We start from the raw sequence: 7,388 nt of genomic DNA on the forward strand, positions 1-7,388 counted from the left end.
GGAAATACTTACACAGTTATAAAACGAATGAAATTATTTAAAAAATCATTCTCAAGAGTCAAAAGCAAAGTGAAACAGACTTAGCTATATATTGATTCATGGCACGACCACAAAGACAGGAACTATTTCACATGACTTCAAACATTAATGTGACTGCACAGCCTTCGTTAGACACACACTAAGAACGAAAGAACATATGAAAGGAAAAACAAACCATTTTTGCTGATCATAGCATGGACTATCGGGTTTGGGTTGATATTCTGAGACTTCGGATTGATGGGATCAAGTGAAATGTCCCCTAAATTCTAATTCAAAGTATTCCTAGAAACTCATTATACATTTTATTTTTAAAAACCTATCTTCCAGCTTTATGCACTGAAAAGTTTTGGAAACAATGACCATCCAGTCACTGACGAACGTGTCCAGTGCATAGATTATGGTCTTCAAGGGCCATTTGCATTAAATGCAACTAAGGGGTCCTTGAAGAAATAGCAGACTCCAGATCTCAGGGAAGGAATACAGAAGGTGAACATGGAAAATTTTGTCCTATCAGAAAAGGAAGCTATCAAAGACCACTGGAGTCAAGCAAAAAGGAGCCAGGAGCTAACCTGACCAGGTCCCCCTTACTCAAAAATAAAATAATTTGAGCATAAAAAATAATAACTTAGTCAGATGCCTGGGTGGTTCAGTAGGCTAAGTGACTGACTCTTGGTTTTGGCTCAGGTCATGAACTCACCGCCATGGGCTGGAGCCCTGCATCAGGCTCTGGGCTGGGTGTGGAGCCTACTCAAGATTTCCTCTCCTCCCCCTTTCTCTGCTCTTCTTCCTCACTTGCACACACACAGGCATACGCAGGTGCTCTTGCTCTCTCTCAAAATAAATAAATAAACTTTAAAAATAATACTGGGGGTGGCTGGGTGGTTTAGTTGAGTGGGTTAAGCAGCTGACTCTTGATTTCAGCTCGGGTCATGATCTCACAGTTGGTGAGTTCAAGTCCTGCATCAGGACCATTGCTGACACCAATCCCTGGCTTGAGATTTTCTCTCCCCTTCTCTTTCTGCCGCTCTGCCTCTCTCAAATAAATAAACATTAAAAATTTTACAAAAAAATAAAAATAATAACTTAGTGAACTGAAAATGAAAAATACATTCGTAGTCATAAATTCAGTAGCATAGATAAAAACAAACAAAACCTACCTCTTTGTTTGCTCAGAATGCTAGGGGCCAACTCCCTATTTTGAAAACGGGTTAATGGAGAGAAAGATCATCTGACTGCCGTATGAACTCTACCTTTGGATGTTCGAATAGTTGATGAAGGGAGGTCTATCTCTAGAGAAGCAGACAAGGGAACAGTACAATTAGAATACCACTAGTTCTGCAACCCCCATGAAATGAAATAACAAAGCTAAGAATGATCATGGCAGCTGAAGTTTCGGAGATGGCCAGACATTGTGCCTTCTGATGAAAGGATACAGTCCTTTGTCCAAATCCAGCCAAGTGGATTTTTAAAAATATAATGAGCAGAGGCTGCCTGGTGACTCAGTCGTTTAAGTGTCTGACTTCAGCTCGGGTCATGATCTCTCAATCTATGGGTTCGAGCCTTGCGTCAGGCTCTGTGCTGATGACTCAGAGCCTGGTGCCTGCTTTGGGTTCTGTGGTGCCTGCTTCCGGTTCTGTGTCTTCCTCTCTTTGCCCTCCCTTCCTTGCTCACATGCGCTCTCTCTCAAAAATAAATAAACATTAAAAAATTTTTTTAAATATATCATGAGCAGAGAAAAATACTCAAAAACACCCCGGGAAAGCAGCTAGCTAAATCTGGACCCTGGGGACCAGCTACCCAGCTTGGGTTCCCAGGCCTGTGATTAGCATCACTGAGCAGCCTGCTAGAAATACAAATTCTCAGCCCCTACTTACCCCGGAAACTACTGAATCAGGAATCTCTGAGGCTGGGACCCACGGATCTGGATTTTAACAAGCTCTCCAGATAATTCTTTTGCATGCTACAGTGTGAGAAGCACGATATGCTGGGGAAGCAATCTGGTTAGTTCAATAAATGCACTGCAAAAAAAAAAAAAAAAGAAAGAAAAGAAGAAGAAGGAAATATTCATAAAGAAGTTTTTAAAAATCAGCAATATGCAGTAGGTGAATTCTGTTTGGCTTCTGATTTGTAAACACCAACTTAAAATTTGATATTAAGAAGTTTATGTTAATATTTGAAGGTATGATAGTGGTCTTTGCAGTTACATTTCAGAGCCCTTTCTTTAAGCAAAAATGTACTCCTATGTTGTGCATGAAATGATGTCAATATTTGAGATTTGTTTCCAAATAATTCTAGAGTGGGAGGTGGGGAAAGAGGCGGAGATACACCAGAAACAAGATTGGCCATGTCTTCGTAATTTTTGAGGCTGGGGATTGGATGCATGAGACCCCCTTATACTTCTCTCTCTTTCAATATTTCAAATTTTCTATAATAAGATGGTTTTTTAAAAAAGGATTAGCTCAGGAAAATAATATAGCAACTATAACAAAATGTTACCAATTGTTGCATGCATTGACAGATGTATCAGCGTGGTTATTACATTTTTCTACTTTTCTACAGGCTTGAAAATGCTCACAGGGGACCCTGGGTGGCTCAGTCAGTTATGAGCCTGCGGTTCCTGAGTTTGAGCTCCGTGTTGGGCTCTGTGCTGACAGCTCAGAGCTTGGAGCCTGCTTTGAATTCTGTGTCTCCTTCTTTCTGCCCTTCCCCTGCTCACACTTGGTCTCTCTGTCTCTCAAAAATAAATAAACGTTAAAAAAATTTTTTTAATGCTCATAAGTCGATAAAAAAATTTCATTGGAAAAAATGTGACGTAGGTTCTCCTGCTTAAAAAGTGAGCATCAGGGGCACCTGGGTGGCTCAGTCGGTTAAGCCTCCGACCTCGGCTCAGGTCAGATCTCACATTCGTGGGTTCGAGCCCCGCATCAGGCTCTGTGCTGACAGCTAGCTCAGAGCCTGGAGCCTGCTTCTGTTTCTGTGTCTCCCTCTCTCTCTCTCTCTGCCCCTTCCCCTCTCATCCTCTGTCTCTCTGTATCAAAAATAAATAAACCATTAAAATTAAAAAAAAATTTAAAAAGAAGTGAGCATCACTGTAGAAAATGCACATCACCGGGCTGCGTGCAGGGCGGGCCCCACGTGGCCTCAGCACAGGCGTGGGCCCTTCCTAGTCCTCTGCCTTCCGGAACCAGAACATCCGGCGACGGAGTCTTTGCCCCACAGCCGGTCTGTTCATAATTCCTACGAGTGTGGGGTCCCTCCCGTGTCCTGAGACATTAAGTGATAACGTTCTATTTCATGTATTTGTTAGTTGATTTTTTTTTTTACTTAAAAATGTTTACGGAGTTATAACAGACATAGTGTGTGAATGTTAAGTGTACAGTTCCATGAGTTCTTCTTGGGTACGGAACCCTGTACTGCTACCCAGATCAAGAGAGAGACTGTCTCCAGCGTCCCCCACCACCTGTGCCCCTTTCCAGGCGAGACCTCCCCCCGGGTAAGGACTATGCCTACGTCCACCATCATCGACACAAACAGGGTCCCCGTGGATGGTGCCTGTATGTGGTTTCTTTCATCGGTCACTCTGAGAGTCCGCACCTGCCGCACACAGCAGTGTCTTTGTCTTTTACTGCTGACTACGGTTCCGGTGTATGGACAGACCTCAAAATATTTAATGGACACCTGAGTTGTTTGCAGTTTTCAAGTGTTGTGTGTAAATTGTGGATGACAATTCTCATGAATGTCATGTTCTGGGCATGTGCACACACGTACCTGGGGTGTAAACCCAGAAGTGGAATTACTGGGTCACGGGAATATCATGACCCTACACTTACCCTTAGCGAGTAACTGGCAAAGGGGCTCCAAGGTCGCACCGACGGCCCTGCCCACCGGCAACACACGGAAGTCCCAGCCGCTTCCTCTCCACAGTGGCACGATGGCCGCTGGTCATTGCTGTTCTGCTACCACCCGGTTTGCGAGCCCCCTCAAAAGTGTCCGGCGTTCTTCTGCAGAATTGGCGCCCCTCCTCTGGCTCCTTGCGCTGCTGCAACGCCTAACACCTGAGTGTCACCTGTCAGTACAGTCAAGATCCCTTTGCCCAGGGCAGTGTCTTCTTCCTCTTGGGATCCCAAGAAGGTGCAGGCCTGGAGCACAGTCCCTTCTCAGTGTTTGAGTCAATGAGGAAATGAATGAATTCATCAACCAATCAATCAATATTCTTAAAAGCCTAGAGCCTAGTTACCTGGCATGACTTGGTACACATTTTATATGAACAACGAAACTCTTTGGGCCATGTGTAACACATAGGGAAAATCTGCCTTGAAATTCAGAGGCGTCTCAAGGATTGGAAATGTTTTCCATCTCCAAAGGCCTCACATGCACCAGGACTAGAGGCACAAAGAAACAGGACTCACCGGCCAGAAAGGCACTGCCCTGCTTGGCCCCAAGCTTAGGTAGTGTGGACACGCTCCTGGCCACCATCCTGCCACGAACACAGAAAACGGCATCCACACACTCAGTTTTCAATCCGTTCACCAACCAGCAGTCTTCTCTTTGTGGAGGTTTAATGACATACAAATGCTACCGCTGTGCTGACCCTGTGTCTGAGTTCAGGCATTCTCAGAAATGACCTAATGGTCCAGATGTGCACGCCAGCAGGAGAATGATCACGGAGATGCTATTTGGGTCATCTCCGATAGACACGTACATGTAAAGATTGCCATCGGGTGGAGGGGGGTCGAGAAAACATGGCCTGGTGAATCCTCCGTGTAGATCCTTGTGACCACCAGCAATGGAATGAAAAAGCCCCTCCCACAGGCAACTATCTGGCTCTCGAACTTCTGCAGTGATTACACCCGTGGACTGACATCTGAAACTTGGGTTGTGAGCGTTTCTCTATGCAGAGGGTGCTGCAGAATGGAAGGAAAAAATCACAGAGACTGAGGGCTCCCAAAAGCAGAGCCATGAGAAGGACTGAGGAGGCTGGAACGGATGTGATTCTCATGTTACCTGCATCCCCTCAAGTCATACCAACCTGGAGGGGGGGGCTGCATTTTATTCCATTTGTCTGCATGTTCATTGCATTTTCAATACCCATGAAGGCACAAGACTCAGCCCTTACTTCCAGGTGGCCGCTAGGACTGTCATATGTGTGCTCTGAGCAAATGCCCTTGGCCTCCACTGGCCCCTCCTCTCCCTGGCACGGCCCTCAGCCCCATCTTCCTACAGATGCACACAAGGAAACACCGGAAGGGCCAGACGCCCTGCACTGTGACACATGACCCCAGTCAGGCCACTTTGTTTGCAAATGTCCCCTGGGATTTGTGATGTCAGTTCAGGCTGAAAAGAAAAAAGATATTGCTGTGGGAGTCTCCCCAGTTCCCCTCAAGGAAAGAAGGCCCTGTATGGGAGGCGCTTGCTTCTCCAGCCCGCTGGGATGGTCTCCTTCCGCGGGGCAGCCTCCTGGGCTTTGTGCTACAGGAGGAGAGAACAGGCAGAGGAGAACAGGAGAAAGGCCACCAAGAGAGGGGACAGGGACACTGCAGAACATCTACATAAGAAAGCTGGGAATGGGGCGGAGCTAAGGGGGTTGGGAGGGTGGAGTAACAGGTGCCCGATTTGGGACTCAGAGAACACCCCAAGTGGGGAGAATCCAAAGTGGGAATGCCAAATAATGGGGTGTAAGTTCCTAACTATTATGATTTGGAGCCCCCAAAGGGATTGGGCTTCCTACAAATTTGTTTATGGCTTTTATAGCATGCTCCTTGGGAGTGACGGGAGCTGTGGTCTGAGTAGGGCACGTCCACAAGGCACCTCTCTTCCTGGGACTCAGATGTGAACGAATCTAACCGTGGGGCAGCCCACATACTCAGAATGGCCCATCCTCTCCGATACAAGCCAGGCCTTCCCAGCAGACCCGTAGGCTGAAGGACCCTCTCTCCCCTGAGGATGATTCTGTGCAGGAGGCCACCCACCTGTCTCTGCGCCCAGGTCAGTGTCCCATCGGTGAGTAGGCCTGGGGATGAGGCCGGAACAGAAATGAACCCCCTAGAGCTCTTGGATGAATTATCCGGCAGCTCTTCTCACCACCTGGGCTGGCCCCTGCCACCCTGGAAAGAGCCCTTCCGCAGGAAGGCCAAGGTCACAAGAACTGTTTCCTGTCCCTGGTGACAAATTTGGCCAAAGCTCAAGCCCTAGTCAATTATTCAGACAAATTTGCACAACAGCACATGAGCAGTTAGGTTTATTTCATTTTAACCCAATTAGGCTGAGTATTTCTGCTGCTCAGATTCAGAGGTACACACACTGACAAAGGAATGTGAACGCGTGACTGGCTGTGAGGGAGATTGTGGTGTTTGACAGACGTTTCCAAGTCAACGAATGTCCCCTTCTCCAGAAATAGCCAATGACACAAGACAACGCTAGTCGTGACAGGAAAAAAAGACAAATTACATATCACATAAATTCTGTGTTTCTATCATCATTCTATTTCTCTCCTTTTCCTTCTCTCTCTGGGGTCATGTAACTAACTGAATGTAAAATTGATAGAAAATACTCCGAAATATTCACACCGGTTACTTGTGGTTGATGGAATTGTGGGTGACTTTTGCTGCCCTATTAGAATTCTTTGCTATTTCAATATTTTCTTAAATTATGTTCAGTTAGCCTTCGCTATAGACCAAACTACTCCAAAATGAAGCTGTTTTAAAACACGGAATAAGAAATGTTATTCCTCACGATTCTGTGGGTCAGCAGGCTGTCCATTGGGTCCAGGCCAACTTGATGTGTCTCTGTAGTCACCCATCAGTGAGGCTGGGTCAGGGTGGCCTAGTGTGACCAGATTTGAATCTCTAGTGATCGGCAGGTTGGTTGTTCTCAGGGCTTGGGGTGGGACAGGCATCTCTACATGGAGTCATCGCTCATTTTCCGTGGGCCGGTCAAGGCTCATCCTGTGGCCTCGGGGGTCCAATGAGCACAAGAAAAGGCCAAGTCCCACTGCCAATGCTCTTTCCAAGGTTCTGCCCGAGTCACACTTGCTCCTGTCCGTTGGCCAAGGTAAGTGACACGCCAACCTAGGAAGGTGGGATGGGAGAGACCCTGTCCATGCAGCCAAGGTTGGGCACAAGGGTGGAGGGAGAGATGGGGGTGGGGGGAGCCATGGTTGTGTGGGAAGACACGCATGACCTTTGACATCAGGAAGAAAGAAGCTAATTCTTTTTTTTTTTCTAATTTTTTTTTGTTTTATTTATTTTTGATACTGAGAGAGACAGAGCATGAGAGGGGGAGGGGCAGAGAGAGAAGGAGACACAGAATCTGAAGCAGGCTCCAGGCTCTGAGCTAGCTGTCAGCACAGA

The sequence above is a fragment of the Suricata suricatta genome, chromosome 2 (assembly GCF_006229205.1).
Source record: "Suricata suricatta isolate VVHF042 chromosome 2, meerkat_22Aug2017_6uvM2_HiC, whole genome shotgun sequence".
Taxonomy (NCBI): domain Eukaryota; kingdom Metazoa; phylum Chordata; class Mammalia; order Carnivora; family Herpestidae; genus Suricata; species Suricata suricatta.